A 16124-nucleotide genomic window follows, 5' to 3' on the forward strand; every position below is an offset into this window, starting at 1 on the left:
GAAAGAAGTAGAAACTCATGTTTCAAATGCTGAGAGGCAACAACTGTTCATGATTTTCACCTCCACTAATTATATTTATTTTTATAATCTATATGTTTATATGTTCCTATAAATATACAGAGACATATAGCTATATATACAGAGATACATATGTACAGGTTGATTTTTACATGTTTATAAGTAAATGTGATGTTGTTCCAAATAAAACTTCTAAGAACTGAATGGAAAAGAAAATTGTAATGTTCAGATAAGTCCCACTGAAATTTGTACTCAGATCCCTGTTTTCAGAGTCCAGAGTGCTAACCACGACACCATCCACACTCCCGTACCAGGGTGAGCTTTCCATTTTGACAGAAGAGATTTGCCTCAGGGGGCAACTTATCTTTCATTGAAAAATATTATCTCACATAAAAACCACTGTTCAACAGAGTTATAACGTTATTTGAGTCTTTTGGGCAACATCCTTCCCCAACATAGTTCAATATGCAAAAGTTTACCAGACTAGGAAAGCAATCCAATTCAGTTTCTCTTTGACAGTAGAATATTAAAAACTTTGACATTTCCACATTGCTGCAGCAGTTTGCACTCCTTTCACATGGGAGGTTCCATGGTTTAATGGTTAGCACTTTGGACTTTGAATCCAATGATCCGAGTTCAAATCTCGGTGGGACCATTTTATGACTCTTGACCAAATCATTTTCTTTCAAGTGTATTCATTAATTTCACATATCTAATACCGGTAGGGTGAAAAATTAATTTATTGATTATACTCTAAATGTTTACTAGATGTGAGCAAATAATAGAATTTTTTTAATACCTGGAAACTAAATGGCTCAAAATAATGAGAGATTTTACAAACTCACTCTGGTTTCTCAAACTCATCACAGGGGCTTGATGCACGACATTACTTTTTAAAATCTTACTGTTATTGATAAGGGGAACAAGGAACTTTTTAATTGCAAAGCATTCATTAAAACAAAACTTGAGGAGTCAAACTTTGTATTACGGGGACCGAAGATGTGCAGTTTGAATAATAATCTTGAAATTCAGACGTACAAAGATTTTACACACTGATTTTCAACAGTAAATCCACAACCAATAAAGTTGAATCTTTTGAAAGACATGTCAAAGGTGTGAATCTGAAATTCACTTTCAAAGAAATTCACAATGAAATGCACTGTGTAAGTCCAGCATGTTGTCAGCTAAGAAATCAGCAAAAATGAACTATCTCATTACTGGCCATATAGATGAGAAAGGAAAATAAACTCATGTTTACAATGTGGATGTGAAAGAACAGTTTCTAGGTTCAGCTTCAATATTTATGTTTATGAATAATTGATATGTTCATATTGTCTAACAGCTATCTAGATGGATAAAGCTATGTATGCATCTATACATACTTATGCGTTCATACGCATCAGTATAAAACATTGATATTAGGTTTTTTCTAGACCAAATTCTAAAAAATGAGTTACACAGTGAATCTCATAATTGTAGTAGGTCCCACCGAGATTTGAACTCGGATCGCTGGATTCAGAGTCCAGAGTGCTAACCATTACACCATGGAACCCTGTCACACAAGAGTGCCTTTTCCATTGAGACAAAAGAGAGCGCATCAGTGATGTCCTTCTCTTATATTGATAAAAAGATATCTCATTTGAATGGTCATAGTGGATAGAGATTTAATGTGATTTGATTCTTTTCAGCTGTATTCTCTATAAAAGTGTTAAATATTCAAATGTTTATCTGAATATAAAAGTTATATCACAATGTTCATCTTTGCCTGTAGCATAATAAAACAGTCTACATTTCGAGACTACTGAAGCAATGTCTCTGTCTCCTGCATGGGTGGCTCGATAGAGCAATGGTTGGCAATTTGGACTTTGCATCCAATGATCCGATTTGAAACCTTGGAGGGACTTTTTTTATTACTCTTGACCTTTTCCATTTCTTCATCTTTGTTCATTGATAGCTCAAATCCAACACCAGTAGGTTGAAAGAGTCAATTATTGAATGCTTTCAAAATGTCCATCAGCTTGAACAAGTTACATCAATACAAACTTTACAATACTTTGACATCAAATTTCTTCACAAAGTAGTTAGCCATTATAAAATCATATCCTGATTTTCTCAAACGCATTTCAGACGGGTGATTCACAGCATCACTTTTTTAAGCTTTCCCGCTATTGATAAGGCGAAAATAGCACATTTTGAATGAGAAGTTTCCTTCAATCAAACATAGAGGAACCCAAATGATGATCTCATTCAGCTAGTAAAAATGTTGTTTTATATTAGTATGGAAATCGTGAAAAGAAAATGTTTTTCATGCTGATTTACAACAGTTGATCTCCAATCGTAAAATATAAGCTTTTGGTCGGAGGCATGACAGGTACTGATCAAATTCTCATTTTTGAACTTCATTCACAAATCATATGATATGCTTTGTATACATCAACTGTATTGTTGGATCAATAATGAGTAAAAAGTGACTATCTCAATTTCAGGACATATAAAAGAGAAAGAAGTAGAAACTCATGTTTCAAATGCTGAGAGGCAACAACTGTTCATGATTTTCACCTCCACTAATTATATTTATTTTTATAATCTATATGTTTATATGTTCCTATAAATATACAGAGACATATAGCTATATATACAGAGATACATATGTACAGGTTGATTTTTACATGTTTATAAGTAAATGTGATGTTGTTCCAAATAAAACTTCTAAGAACTGAATGGAAAAGAAAATTGTAATGTTCAGATAAGTCCCACTGAAATTTGTACTCAGATCCCTGTTTTCAGAGTCCAGAGTGCTAACCACGACACCATCCACCCTCCCGTACCAGGGTGAGCTTTCCATTTTGACAGAAGAGATTTGCCTCAGGGGGCAACTTATCTTTCATTGAAAAATATTATCTCACATAAAAACCACTGTTCAACAGAGTTATAACGTTATTTGAGTCTTTTGGGCAACATCCTTCCCCAACATAGTTCAATATGCAAAAGTTTACCAGAATAGGAAAGCAATCCAATTCAGTTTCTCTTTGACAGTAGAATATTAAAAACTTTGACATTTCCACATTGCTGCAGCAGTTTGCACTCCTTTCACATGGGAGGTTCCATGGTGTAATGGTTAGCACTTTGGACTTTGAATCCAATGATCCGAGTTCAAATCTCGGTGGGACCATTTTATGACTCTTGACCAAATCATTTTCTTTCAAGTGTATTCATTAATATCACATATCTAATACCGGTAGGGTGAAAAATTAATTTATTGATTATACTCTAAAAGTTTACTAGATGTGAGCAAATAATAGAATTTTTACAATACCTGGAAACTAAATGGCTCAAAATAATGAGAGATTTTACAAACTCACTCTGGTTTCTCAAACTCATCACAGGGGCCTGATGCACGACATTACTTTTTAAAATCTTACTGTTATTGATAAGGGGAACAAGGAACTTTTTAATTGCAAAGCATTCATTAAAACAAAACTTGAGGAGTCAAACTTTGTATTACGGGGACCGAAGATGTGCAGTTTGAATAATAATCTTGAAATTCAGACGTACAAAGATTTTACACACTGATTTTCAACAGTAAATCCACAACCAATAAAGTTGAATCTTTTGAAACACATGTCAAAGGTGTGAATCTGAAATTCACTTTCAAAGAAATTCACAATGAAATGCACTGTGTAAGTCCAGCATGTTGTCAGCTAAGAAATCAGCAAAAATGAACTATCTCATTACTGGCCATATAGATGAGAAAGGAAAATAAACTCATGTTTACAATGTGGATGTGAAAGAACAGTTTCTAGGTTCAGCTTCAATATTTATGTTTATGAATAATTGATATGTTCATATTGTCTAACAGCTATCTAGATGGATAAAGCTATGTATGCATCTATACATATTTATGCGTTCATACGCATCAGTATAAAACATTGATATTAGGTTTTTTCTAGACCAAATTCTAAAAAATGAGTTAAACAGTGAATCTCATAATTGTAGTAGGTCCCACTGAGATTTGAACTCGGATCGCTGGATTCAGAGTGCTAACCATTACACCATGGAACCCTCTCACACAAGAGTGCCTTTTCCATTGAGACAAAAGAGAGCGCATCAGTGATGTCCTTCTCTTATATTGATAAAAAGATATCTCATTTGAATGGTCATAGTGGATAGAGATTTAATGTGATTTGATTCTTTTCAGCTATATTCTCTATAAAAGTGTTAAATATTCAAATGTTTATCTGAATATAAAAGTTATATCACAATGTTCATCTTTGCCTGTAGCATAATAAAACAGTCTACATTTCCAGACTACTGAAGCAATGTCTCTGTCTCCTGCATGGGTGGCTCGATAGAGCAATGGTTGGCAATTTGGACTTTGCATCCAATGATCCGATTTGAAACCTTGGAGGGACTTTTTTTATTACTCTTGAGCTTTTCCATTTCTTCATCTTTGTTCATTGATAGCTCAAATCCAACACCAGTAGATTGAAAGAGTCAATTATTGAATGCTTTCAAAATGTCCATCAGCTTGAACAAGTTACATCAATACAAACTTTACAATACTTTGACATCAAATTTCTTCACAAAGTAGTTAGCCATTATAAAATCATATCCTGATTTTCTCAAACGCATTTCAGACGGGTGATTCACAGCATCACTTTTTTAAGCTTTCCCGCTATTGATAAGGCGAAAATAGCACATTTTGAATGAGAAGTTTTCTTCAATCAAACATAGAGGAACCCAAATGATGATCTCATTCAGCTAGTAAAAATGTTGTTTTATATTAGTATGGAAATCGTGAAAAGAAAATGTTTTTCATGCTGATTTACAACAGTTGATCTCCAATCGTAAAATATAAGCTTTTGGTCGGAGGCATGACAGGTACTGATCAAATTCTCATTTTTGAACTTCATTCACAAATCATATGATTTGCTTTGTATACATCAACTGTATTGTTGGATCAATAATGAGTAAAAAGTGACTATCTCAATTTCAGGACATATAAAAGAGAAAGAAGTAGAAACTCATGTTTCAAATGCTGAGAGGCAACAACTGTTCATGATTTTCACCTCCACTAATTATATTTATTTTTATAATCTATATGTTTATATGTTCCTATAAATATACAGAGACATATAGCTATATATACAGAGATACATATGTACAGGTTGATTTTTACATGTTTATAAGTAAATGTGATGTTGTTCCAAATAAAACTTCTAAGAACTGAATGGAAAAGAAAATTGTAATGTTCAGATAAGTCCCACTGAAATTTGTACTCAGATCCCTGTTTTCAGAGTCCAGAGTGCTAACCACGACACCATCCACACTCCCGTACCAGGGTGAGCTTTCCATTTTGACAGAAGAGATTTGCCTCAGGGGGCAACTTATCTTTCATTGAAAAATATTATCTCACATAAAAACCACTGTTCAACAGAGTTATAACGTTATTTGAGTCTTTTGGGCAACATCCTTCCCCAACATAGTTCAATATGCAAAAGTTTACCAGACTAGGAAAGCAATCCAATTCAGTTTCTCTTTGACAGTAGAATATTAAAAACTTTGACATTTCCACATTGCTGCAGCAGTTTGCACTCCTTTCACATGGGAGGTTCCATGGTTTAATGGTTAGCACTTTGGACTTTGAATCCAATGATCCGAGTTCAAATCTCGGTGGGACCATTTTATGACTCTTGACCAAATCATTTTCTTTCAAGTGTATTCATTAATTTCACATATCTAATACCGGTAGGGTGAAAAATTCATTTATTGATTATACTCTAAAAGTTTACTAGATGTGAGCAAATAATAGAATTTTTTTAATACCTGGAAACTAAATGGCTCAAAATAATGAGAGATTTTACAAACTCACTCTGGTTTCTCAAACTCATCACAGGGGCTTGATGCACGACATTACTTTTTAAAATCTTACTGTTATTGATAAGGGGAACAAGGAACTTTTTAATTGCAAAGCATTCATTAAAACAAAACTTGAGGAGTCAAACTTTGTATTACGGGGACCGAAGATGTGCAGTTTGAATAATAATCTTGAAATTCAGACGTACAAAGATTTTACACACTGATTTTCAACAGTAAATCCACAACCAATAAAGTTGAATCTTTTGAAAGACATGTCAAAGGTGTGAATCTGAAATTCACTTTCAAAGAAATTCACAATGAAATGCACTGTGTAAGTCCAGCATGTTGTCAGCTAAGAAATCAGCAAAAATGAACTATCTCATTACTGGCCATATAGATGAGAAAGGAAAATAAACTCATGTTTACAATGTGGATGTGAAAGAACAGTTTCTAGGTTCAGCTTCAATATTTATGTTTATGAATAATTGATATGTTCATATTGTCTAACAGCTATCTAGATGGATAAAGCTATGTATGCATCTATACATACTTATGCGTTCATACGCATCAGTATAAAACATTGATATTAGGTTTTTTCTAGACCAAATTCTAAAAAATGAGTTAAACAGTGAATCTCATAATTGTAGTAGGTCCCACTGAGATTTGAACTCGGATCGCTGGATTCAGAGTGCTAACCATTACACCATGGAACCCTCTCACACAAGAGTGCCTTTTCCATTGAGACAAAAGAGAGCGCATCAGTGATGTCCTTCTCTTATATTGATAAAAAGATATCTCATTTGAATGGTCATAGTGGATAGAGATTTAATGTGATTTGATTCTTTTCAGCTATATTCTCTATAAAAGTGTTAAATATTCAAATGTTTATCTGAATATAAAAGTTATATCACAATGTTCATCTTTGCCTGTAGCATAATAAAACAGTCTACATTTCCAGACTACTGAAGCAATGTCTCTGTCTCCTGCATGGGTGGCTCGATAGAGCAATGGTTGGCAATTTGGACTTTGCATCCAATGATCCGATTTGAAACCTTGGAGGGACTTTTTTTATTACTCTTGAGCTTTTCCATTTCTTCATCTTTGTTCATTGATAGCTCAAATCCAACACCAGTAGATTGAAAGAGTCAATTATTGAATGCTTTCAAAATGTCCATCAGCTTGAACAAGTTACATCAATACAAACTTTACAATACTTTGACATCAAATTTCTTCACAAAGTAGTTAGCCATTATAAAATCATATCCTGATTTTCTCAAACGCATTTCAGACGGGTGATTCACAGCATCACTTTTTTAAGCTTTCCCGCTATTGATAAGGCGAAAATAGCACATTTTGAATGAGAAGTTTTCTTCAATCAAACATAGAGGAACCCAAATGATGATCTCATTCAGCTAGTAAAAATGTTGTTTTATATTAGTATGGAAATCGTGAAAAGAAAATGTTTTTCATGCTGATTTACAACAGTTGATCTCCAATCGTAAAATATAAGCTTTTGGTCGGAGGCATGACAGGTACTGATCAAATTCTCATTTTTGAACTTCATTCACAAATCATATGATTTGCTTTGTATACATCAACTGTATTGTTGGATCAATAATGAGTAAAAAGTGACTATCTCAATTTCAGGACATATAAAAGAGAAAGAAGTAGAAACTCATGTTTCAAATGCTGAGAGGCAACAACTGTTCATGATTTTCACCTCCACTAATTATATTTATTTTTATAATCTATATGTTTATATGTTCCTATAAATATACAGAGACATATAGCTATATATACAGAGATACATATGTACAGGTTGATTTTTACATGTTTATAAGTAAATGTGATGTTGTTCCAAATAAAACTTCTAAGAACTGAATGGAAAAGAAAATTGTAATGTTCAGATAAGTCCCACTGAAATTTGTACTCAGATCCCTGTTTTCAGAGTCCAGAGTGCTAACCACGACACCATCCACACTCCCGTACCAGGGTGAGCTTTCCATTTTGACAGAAGAGATTTGCCTCAGGGGGCAACTTATCTTTCATTGAAAAATATTATCTCACATAAAAACCACTGTTCAACAGAGTTATAACGTTATTTGAGTCTTTTGGGCAACATCCTTCCCCAACATAGTTCAATATGCAAAAGTTTACCAGACTAGGAAAGCAATCCAATTCAGTTTCTCTTTGACAGTAGAATATTAAAAACTTTGACATTTCCACATTGCTGCAGCAGTTTGCACTCCTTTCACATGGGAGGTTCCATGGTTTAATGGTTAGCACTTTGGACTTTGAATCCAATGATCCGAGTTCAAATCTCGGTGGGACCATTTTATGACTCTTGACCAAATCATTTTCTTTCAAGTGTATTCATTAATTTCACATATCTAATACCGGTAGGGTGAAAAATTCATTTATTGATTATACTCTAAAAGTTTACTAGATGTGAGCAAATAATAGAATTTTTTTAATACCTGGAAACTAAATGGCTCAAAATAATGAGAGATTTTACAAACTCACTCTGGTTTCTCAAACTCATCACAGGGGCTTGATGCACGACATTACTTTTTAAAATCTTACTGTTATTGATAAGGGGAACAAGGAACTTTTTAATTGCAAAGCATTCATTAAAACAAAACTTGAGGAGTCAAACTTTGTATTACGGGGACCGAAGATGTGCAGTTTGAATAATAATCTTGAAATTCAGACGTACAAAGATTTTACACACTGATTTTCAACAGTAAATCCACAACCAATAAAGTTGAATCTTTTGAAAGACATGTCAAAGGTGTGAATCTGAAATTCACTTTCAAAGAAATTCACAATGAAATGCACTGTGTAAGTCCAGCATGTTGTCAGCTAAGAAATCAGCAAAAATGAACTATCTCATTACTGGCCATATAGATGAGAAAGGAAAATAAACTCATGTTTACAATGTGGATGTGAAAGAACAGTTTCTAGGTTCAGCTTCAATATTTATGTTTATGAATAATTGATATGTTCATATTGTCTAACAGCTATCTAGATGGATAAAGCTATGTATGCATCTATACATACTTATGCGTTCATACGCATCAGTATAAAACATTGATATTAGGTTTTTTCTAGACCAAATTCTAAAAAATTGAGTTACACAGTGAATCTCATAATTGTAGTAGGTCCCACCGAGATTTGAACTCGGATCGCTGGATTCAGAGTCCAGAGTGCTAACCATTACACCATGGAACCCTGTCACACAAGAGTGCCTTTTCCATTGAGACAAAAGAGAGCGCATCAGTGATGTCCTTCTCTTATATTGATAAAAAGATATCTCATTTGAATGGTCATAGTGGATAGAGATTTAATGTGATTTGATTCTTTTCAGCTGTATTCTCTATAAAAGTGTTAAATATTCAAATGTTTATCTGAATATAAAAGTTATATCACAATGTTCATCTTTGCCTGTAGCATAATAAAACAGTCTACATTTCGAGACTACTGAAGCAATGTCTCTGTCTCCTGCATGGGTGGCTCGATAGAGCAATGGTTGGCAATTTGGACTTTGCATCCAATGATCCGATTTGAAACCTTGGAGGGACTTTTTTTATTACTCTTGACCTTTTCCATTTCTTCATCTTTGTTCATTGATAGCTCAAATCCAACACCAGTAGGTTGAAAGAGTCAATTATTGAATGCTTTCAAAATGTCCATCAGCTTGAACAAGTTACATCAATACAAACTTTACAATACTTTGACATCAAATTTCTTCACAAAGTAGTTAGCCATTATAAAATCATATCCTGATTTTCTCAAACGCATTTCAGACGGGTGATTCACAGCATCACTTTTTTAAGCTTTCCCGCTATTGATAAGGCGAAAATAGCACATTTTGAATGAGAAGTTTCCTTCAATCAAACATAGAGGAACCCAAATGATGATCTCATTCAGCTAGTAAAAATGTTGTTTTATATTAGTATGGAAATCGTGAAAAGAAAATGTTTTTCATGCTGATTTACAACAGTTGATCTCCAATCGTAAAATATAAGCTTTTGGTCGGAGGCATGACAGGTACTGATCAAATTCTCATTTTTGAACTTCATTCACAAATCATATGATATGCTTTGTATACATCAACTGTATTGTTGGATCAATAATGAGTAAAAAGTGACTATCTCAATTTCAGGACATATAAAAGAGAAAGAAGTAGAAACTCATGTTTCAAATGCTGAGAGGCAACAACTGTTCATGATTTTCACCTCCACTAATTATATTTATTTTTATAATCTATATGTTTATATGTTCCTATAAATATACAGAGACATATAGCTATATATACAGAGATACATATGTACAGGTTGATTTTTACATGTTTATAAGTAAATGTGATGTTGTTCCAAATAAAACTTCTAAGAACTGAATGGAAAAGAAAATTGTAATGTTCAGATAAGTCCCACTGAAATTTGTACTCAGATCCCTGTTTTCAGAGTCCAGAGTGCTAACCACGACACCATCCACCCTCCCGTACCAGGGTGAGCTTTCCATTTTGACAGAAGAGATTTGCCTCAGGGGGCAACTTATCTTTCATTGAAAAATATTATCTCACATAAAAACCACTGTTCAACAGAGTTATAACGTTATTTGAGTCTTTTGGGCAACATCCTTCCCCAACATAGTTCAATATGCAAAAGTTTACCAGAATAGGAAAGCAATCCAATTCAGTTTCTCTTTGACAGTAGAATATTAAAAACTTTGACATTTCCACATTGCTGCAGCAGTTTGCACTCCTTTCACATGGGAGGTTCCATGGTGTAATGGTTAGCACTTTGGACTTTGAATCCAATGATCCGAGTTCAAATCTCGGTGGGACCATTTTATGACTCTTGACCAAATCATTTTCTTTCAAGTGTATTCATTAATATCACATATCTAATACCGGTAGGGTGAAAAATTAATTTATTGATTATACTCTAAAAGTTTACTAGATGTGAGCAAATAATAGAATTTTTACAATACCTGGAAACTAAATGGCTCAAAATAATGAGAGATTTTACAAACTCACTCTGGTTTCTCAAACTCATCACAGGGGCCTGATGCACGACATTACTTTTTAAAATCTTACTGTTATTGATAAGGGGAACAAGGAACTTTTTAATTGCAAAGCATTCATTAAAACAAAACTTGAGGAGTCAAACTTTGTATTACGGGGACCGAAGATGTGCAGTTTGAATAATAATCTTGAAATTCAGACGTACAAAGATTTTACACACTGATTTTCAACAGTAAATCCACAACCAATAAAGTTGAATCTTTTGAAACACATGTCAAAGGTGTGAATCTGAAATTCACTTTCAAAGAAATTCACAATGAAATGCACTGTGTAAGTCCAGCATGTTGTCAGCTAAGAAATCAGCAAAAATGAACTATCTCATTACTGGCCATATAGATGAGAAAGGAAAATAAACTCATGTTTACAATGTGGATGTGAAAGAACAGTTTCTAGGTTCAGCTTCAATATTTATGTTTATGAATAATTGATATGTTCATATTGTCTAACAGCTATCTAGATGGATAAAGCTATGTATGCATCTATACATACTTATGCGTTCATACGCATCAGTATAAAACATTGATATTAGGTTTTTTCTAGACCAAATTCTAAAAAATGAGTTACACAGTGAATCTCATAATTGTAGTAGGTCCCACCGAGATTTGAACTCGGATCGCTGGATTCAGAGTCCAGAGTGCTAACCATTACACCATGGAACCCTGTCACACAAGAGTGCCTTTTCCATTGAGACAAAAGAGAGCGCATCAGTGATGTCCTTCTCTTATATTGATAAAAAGATATCTCATTTGAATGGTCATAGTGGATAGAGATTTAATGTGATTTGATTCTTTTCAGCTGTATTCTCTATAAAAGTGTTAAATATTCAAATGTTTATCTGAATATAAAAGTTATATCACAATGTTCATCTTTGCCTGTAGCATAATAAAACAGTCTACATTTCGAGACTACTGAAGCAATGTCTCTGTCTCCTGCATGGGTGGCTCGATAGAGCAATGGTTGGCAATTTGGACTTTGCATCCAATGATCCGATTTGAAACCTTGGAGGGACTTTTTTTATTACTCTTGACCTTTTCAATTTCTTCATCTTTGTTCATTGATAGCTCAAATCCAACACCAGTAGGTTGAAAGAGTCAATTATTGAATGCTTTCAAAATGTCCATCAGCTTGAACAAGTTACATCAATACAAACTTTACAATACTTTGACATCAAATTTCTTCACAAAGTAGTTAGCCATTATAAAATCATATCCTGATTTTCTCAAACGCATTTCAGACGGGTGATTCACAGCATCACTTTTTTAAGCTTTCCCGCTATTGATAAGGCGAAAATAGCACATTTTGAATGAGAAGTTTCCTTCAATCAAACATAGAGGAACCCAAATGATGATCTCATTCACCTAGTAAAAATGTTGTTTTATATTAGTATGGAAATCGTGAAAAGAAAATGTTTTTCATGCTGATTTACAACAGTTGATCTCCAATCGTAAAATATAAGCTTTTGGTCGGAGGCATGACAGGTACTGATCAAATTCTCATTTTTGAACTTCATTCACAAATCATATGATATGCTTTGTATACATCAACTGTATTGTTGGATCAATAATGAGTAAAAAGTGACTATCTCAATTTCAGGACATATAAAAGAGAAAGAAGTAGAAACTCATGTTTCAAATGCTGAGAGGCAACAACTGTTCATGATTTTCACCTCCACTAATTATGTTTATTTTTATAATCTATATGTTTATATGTTCCTATAAATATACATAGACATATAGCTATATATACAGAGATACATATGTACAGGTTGATTTTTACATGTTTATAAGTAAATGTGATGTTGTTCCAAATAAAACTTCTAAGAACTGAATGGAAAAGAAAATTGTAATGTTCAGATAAGTCCCACTGAAATTTGTACTCAGATCCCTGTTTTCAGAGTCCAGAGTGCTAACCACGACACCATCCACCCTCCCGTACCAGGGTGAGCTTTCCATTTTGACAGAAGAGATTTGCCTCAGGGGGCAACTTATCTTTCATTGAAAAATATTATCTCACATAAAAACCACTGTTCAACAGAGTTATAACGTTATTTGAGTCTTTTGGGCAACATCCTTCCCCAACATAGTTCAATATGCAAAAGTTTACCAGAATAGGAAAGCAATCCAATTCAGTTTCTCTTTGACAGTAGAATATTAAAAACTTTGACATTTCCACATTGCTGCAGCAGTTTGCACTCCTTTCACATGGGAGGTTCCATGGTGTAATGGTTAGCACTTTGGACTTTGAATCCAATGATCCGAGTTCAAATCTCGGTGGGACCATTTTATGACTCTTGACCAAATCATTTTCTTTCAAGTGTATTCATTAATATCACATATCTAATACCGGTAGGGTGAAAAATTAATTTATTGATTATACTCTAAAAGTTTACTAGATGTGAGCAAATAATAGAATTTTTACAATACCTGGAAACTAAATGGCTCAAAATAATGAGAGATTTTACAAACTCACTCTGGTTTCTCAAACTCATCACAGGGGCCTGATGCACGACATTACTTTTTAAAATCTTACTGTTATTGATAAGGGGAACAAGGAACTTTTTAATTGCAAAGCATTCATTAAAACAAAACTTGAGGAGTCAAACTTTGTATTACGGGGACCGAAGATGTGCAGTTTGAATAATAATCTTGAAATTCAGACGTACAAAGATTTTACACACTGATTTTCAACAGTAAATCCACAACCAATAAAGTTGAATCTTTTGAAAGACATGTCAAAGGTGTGAATCTGAAATTCACTTTCAAAGAAATTCACAATGAAATGCACTGTGTAAGTCCAGCATGTTGTCAGCTAAGAAATCAGCAAAAATGAACTATCTCATTACTGGCCATATAGATGAGAAAGGAAAATAAACTCATGTTTACAATGTGGATGTGAAAGAACAGTTTCTAGGTTCAGCTTCAATATTTATGTTTATGAATAATTGATATGTTCATATTGTCTAACAGCTATCTAGATGGATAAAGCTATGTATGCATCTATACATACTTATGCGTTCATACGCATCAGTATAAAACATTGATATTAGGTTTTTTCTAGACCAAATTCTAAAAAATGAGTTAAACAGTGAATCTCATAATTGTAGTAGGTCCCACTGAGATTTGAACTCGGATCGCTGGATTCAGAGTGCTAACCATTACACCATGGAACCCTCTCACACAAGAGTGCCTTTTCCATTGAGACAAAAGAGAGCGCATCAGTGATGTCCTTCTCTTATATTGATAAAAAGATATCTCATTTGAATGGTCATAGTGGATAGAGATTTAATGTGATTTGATTCTTTTCAGCTATATTCTCTATAAAAGTGTTAAATATTCAAATGTTTATCTGAATATAAAAGTTATATCACAATGTTCATCTTTGCCTGTAGCATAATAAAACAGTCTACATTTCCAGACTACTGAAGCAATGTCTCTGTCTCCTGCATGGGTGGCTCGATAGAGCAATGGTTGGCAATTTGGACTTTGCATCCAATGATCCGATTTGAAACCTTGGAGGGACTTTTTTTATTACTCTTGAGCTTTTCCATTTCTTCATCTTTGTTCATTGATGGCTCAAATCCAACACCAGTAGATTGAAAGAGTCAATTATTGAATGCTTTCAAAATGTCCATCAGCTTGAACAAGTTACATCAATACAAACTTTACAATACTTTGACATCAAATTTCTTCACAAAGTAGTTAGCCATTATAAAATCATATCCTGATTTTCTCAAACGCATTTCAGACGGGTGATTCACAGCATCACTTTTTTAAGCTTTCCCGCTATTGATAAGGCGAAAATAGCACATTTTGAATGAGAAGTTTTCTTCAATCAAACATAGAGGAACCCAAATGATGATCTCATTCAGCTAGTAAAAATGTTGTTTTATATTAGTATGGAAATCGTGAAAAGAAAATGTTTTTCATGCTGATTTACAACAGTTGATCTCCAATCGTAAAATATAAGCTTTTGGTCGGAGGCATGACAGGTACTGATCAAATTCTCATTTTTGAACTTCATTCACAAATCATATGATTTGCTTTGTATACATCAACTGTATTGTTGGATCAATAATGAGTAAAAAGTGACTATCTCAATTTCAGGACATATAAAAGAGAAAGAAATAGAAACTCATGTTTCAAATGCTGAGAGGCAACAACTGTTCATGATTTTCACCTCCACTAATTATATTTATTTTTATAATCTATATGTTTATATGTTCCTATAAATATACAGAGACATATAGCTATATATACAGAGATACATATGTACAGGTTGATTTTTACATGTTTATAAGTAAATGTGATGTTGTTCCAAATAAAACTTCTAAGAACTGAATGGAAAAGAAAATTGTAATGTTCAGATAAGTCCCACTGAAATTTGTACTCAGATCCCTGTTTTCAGAGTCCAGAGTGCTAACCACGACACCATCCACCCTCCCGTACCAGGGTGAGCTTTCCATTTTGACAGAAGAGATTTGCCTCAGGGGGCAACTTATCTTTCATTGAAAAATATTATCTCACATAAAAACCACTGTTCAACAGAGTTATAACGTTATTTGAGTCTTTTGGGCAACATCCTTCCCCAACATAGTTCAATATGCAAAAGTTTACCAGACTAGGAAAGCAATCCAATTCAGTTTCTCTTTGACAGTAGAATATTAAAAACTTTGACATTTCCACATTGCTGCAGCAGTTTGCACTCCTTTCACATGGGAGGTTCCATGGTTTAATGGTTAGCACTTTGGACTTTGAATCCAATGATCCGAGTTCAAATCTCGGTGGGACCATTTTATGACTCTTGACCAAATCATTTTCTTTCAAGTGTATTCATTAATTTCACATATCTAATACCGGTAGGGTGAAAAATTAATTTATTGATTATACTCTAAAAGTTTACTAGATGTGAGCAAATAATAGAATTTTTTCAATACCTGGAAACTAAATGGCTCAAAATAATGAGAGATTTTACAAACTCACTCTGGTTTCTCAAACTCATCACAGGGGCTTGATGCACGACATTACTTTTTAAAATCTTACTGTTATTGATAAGGGGAACAAGGAACTTTTTAATTGCAAAGCATTCATTAAAACAAAACTTGAGGAGTCAAACTTTGTATTACGGGGACCGAAGATGTGCAGTTTGAATAATAATCTTG

The 16124-nt window shown here is 33.6% G+C and overlaps 6 non-coding genes across 6 annotated transcripts; 3 read left to right on the plus strand and 3 right to left on the minus strand.

Moving 5' to 3' along the window:
* Nucleotides 1-1498: 1498 nt before the first annotated feature.
* On the minus strand, nt 1499-1570 carry TRNAQ-CUG (transfer RNA glutamine (anticodon CUG)). Its single transcript has one exon. It is a non-coding gene; the product is annotated as a tRNA-Gln (tRNA).
* A 1548-nt stretch (nt 1571-3118) lies between these two features.
* TRNAQ-UUG (transfer RNA glutamine (anticodon UUG)) lies at nt 3119-3190 on the plus strand. Its single transcript has one exon. It is a non-coding gene; the product is annotated as a tRNA-Gln (tRNA).
* Nucleotides 3191-9036: 5846 nt separating this feature from the next.
* TRNAQ-CUG (transfer RNA glutamine (anticodon CUG)) lies at nt 9037-9108 on the minus strand. Its single transcript has one exon. It is a non-coding gene; the product is annotated as a tRNA-Gln (tRNA).
* A 1548-nt stretch (nt 9109-10656) lies between these two features.
* TRNAQ-UUG (transfer RNA glutamine (anticodon UUG)) lies at nt 10657-10728 on the plus strand. Its single transcript has one exon. It is a non-coding gene; the product is annotated as a tRNA-Gln (tRNA).
* An 825-nt stretch (nt 10729-11553) lies between these two features.
* On the minus strand, nt 11554-11625 carry TRNAQ-CUG (transfer RNA glutamine (anticodon CUG)). The gene has a single exon. It is a non-coding gene; the product is annotated as a tRNA-Gln (tRNA).
* A 1548-nt stretch (nt 11626-13173) lies between these two features.
* On the plus strand, nt 13174-13245 carry TRNAQ-UUG (transfer RNA glutamine (anticodon UUG)). The gene has a single exon. It is a non-coding gene; the product is annotated as a tRNA-Gln (tRNA).
* Nucleotides 13246-16124: the final 2879 nt, after the last annotated feature.

The sequence above is a fragment of the Triturus cristatus genome, chromosome 5_2 (genome assembly GCF_964204655.1).
Source record: "Triturus cristatus chromosome 5_2, aTriCri1.1, whole genome shotgun sequence".
NCBI lineage: Eukaryota > Metazoa > Chordata > Amphibia > Caudata > Salamandridae > Triturus > Triturus cristatus.